The sequence below is a fragment of the Dioscorea cayenensis genome, unplaced genomic scaffold (genome assembly GCF_009730915.1).
Source record: "Dioscorea cayenensis subsp. rotundata cultivar TDr96_F1 unplaced genomic scaffold, TDr96_F1_v2_PseudoChromosome.rev07_lg8_w22 25.fasta BLBR01001851.1, whole genome shotgun sequence".
In the NCBI taxonomy this organism is placed as follows: Eukaryota; Viridiplantae; Streptophyta; class Magnoliopsida; order Dioscoreales; family Dioscoreaceae; genus Dioscorea; species Dioscorea cayenensis.
Genome location: NW_024088242.1, coordinates 57498 through 59664, shown reverse-complemented (window position 1 = coordinate 59664; position 2167 = coordinate 57498). Strand labels below are relative to the sequence as shown.

Sequence of the window (2167 nt, the reverse complement as noted above, 5' to 3'; positions counted from 1 at the left end):
ATTCATCCATATGCTGCAGCAATCCGCACAATTCAACGGTTTGGCCGATGAGGATCCAAACAGTCACATAGAGAGCTTCCTCGAGGTGTGCGACATCTTTGAAGATAAATGGTGTGACGGATGATGCCATCAAATTGAGAGCCTTCCATTTTCCTTAAAGGGAGAGCAAAGCAGTGGCTACACTCATTACCTAGAGCATCAATCACTACATGGGAGGAGATGTTAGAAGCTTTTCTAGCCCGTTATTTCCCTCCCGAAAAATCCGCAAAGCTTAGGAATGAGATCTCATCCTTTGTGCAGTTGGAATTGGAGTCTCTATTTGAGACATGGAAAAGGTTCAAGGAACTCCTGCGCAAGTGTCCGCAACACGGATTCCCGGAGTGGATGATTGTTCAAACCTTCTACAATGGTTTGAACCTGAGTACAAGGCAACTCTTGGATGCGGCGGCAGGAGGTACCTTAGGTAGCAAGACCCCCGATGAGGCTCGTTAATTGATTGAGGAAATGGGGTTAAATAGCTACCAATGGAATGCCAGGGAGAAGAAAAAGGTGGCCGGTCTCCATAAAATTGATGCGGTAACTTCATTGGCGGCCCAAGTGGAGAGTTTGAGTAAGAAGCTAGATCTTATAGCTTCGAATAGAGTTGCGGCCATGACCAATTGCACCGGTTATGGTGGAGGACATGCTCCCTCCGATTGCCCAATCGTCATTGGTGATGTTTCTTCAGTTGAGAACGTTGACTTTGTAGGTAATGGAATGAGACCTCAAGGGAATCCATACAGCAACACCTACAATTTAGGTTGGAAGAATCATCCCAATTTTTTTCATGGAGTAATCAAGGACCACGTGAAGACCATGGGGCCATCGGGTTTCCAACAACAACAACAAGCCCCTCAAGTGGAAAAAGCGAAATTTCGAGGGCTTGGAAACCCGAATGACTGATTTGGAGAAGCACTTGTCTAGATTTGTTCAATCGGCAAATACAAGGTTTGAATCAGTCGAGGCTACACTTCGCAATCACACCGCCTCCTTGCACAATCTTGAAAATCTCTCTCCGAAAGACCACATGGAAGTTTACCAAGCAACACGAAAACCAACCCTAGAGAACATGTGAAGGCGATCACTTTGAGAAGTGGTCGTGAGGTTGAAGGGAGGCTTCTGAGTGAGAAGCCGAAAGAACATGCACCCGAGGTTGTAGAGGTTGAGGAGGGAGCAAACAAAGAGAAAGAGGTGGCAACCCCACCTTTAAAGCCAAGAATCCCTTATCCCTCTAGATTGAAGAATGACCAAGGGGATGAACAGTATAAGAAGTTCCTGAGTTTGTTCAAGCAACTCCACATCAACATTCCTTTTGTTGAAGCATTGGCTCAAATGCCTAAGTATGCGAAGTTCCTGAGTTTGTTCAAGTAACTCCACATCAATATTCCTTTTGTTGAGGCATTGGCTCAAATGCCTAAGTTTGCGAAGTTCCTGAAAGACCTATTGACCAATAAGAGGAAATTGGAGGAGAGTGCTTCAGTGGTGCTTGATGCTTCATGCTCGCCGGTGTTGCAAAAGAACATGCCGAACAAGAAGAAAGACCCGGGAAGCTTCATCATTCCGTGTAACATCGGCAACTTAGGTGAGGAAATGGCATTGGCAGATTCAGGGGCAAGCATCAACGTCATGCCATATACTTTCTTCCAAAAGCTAGGCTTGGGTGAGCCTAGGCCTACTCGGATGACTTTATAATTGGCAGACCGAACGGTGCGACATCCGAGAGGCATCATTGAAGACGTACTTGTCAAGATGGACAAGTACATTTTTCCGGTTGACTTTGTAGTGCTAGATGTCGATGAGGATGCAGATGTACCTTTGATACTTGGGAGACCGTTCTTGCGGACTTCCAATGCATTGATTGACATGGACAACGGGGAGCTCACTTTCAGAGTTGGAGATGATAAGCTCACATACCGCCTTGCTGAAGCCATGCGGCATTCTCTCGATTTTGATGATACTCTATACTTTCTAGACACTACTGATGAAATTGTTGATGAATATATGCAGGAAATGTTCAACCCGGATCCGTATGAAGGATTGTTCGACCAAGAGGAGAGCAATGAAGAAGTAATGATGCTTGGTTCGACTAAAGAAGTAATATTTACCCCGGGGATCTTGAAGAAGGTGC

The 2167-nt window shown here is 45.5% G+C and overlaps 1 non-coding gene across 1 annotated transcript; it reads right to left on the bottom strand.

Moving 5' to 3' along the window:
- Positions 1 to 267: 267 nt before the first annotated feature.
- LOC120257091 lies at positions 268 to 374 on the bottom strand. Its single transcript, XR_005535512.1, has one exon. It is a non-coding gene; the product is annotated as a small nucleolar RNA R71 (small nucleolar RNA).
- Between the last annotated feature and the right edge of the window lie 1793 nt (positions 375 to 2167).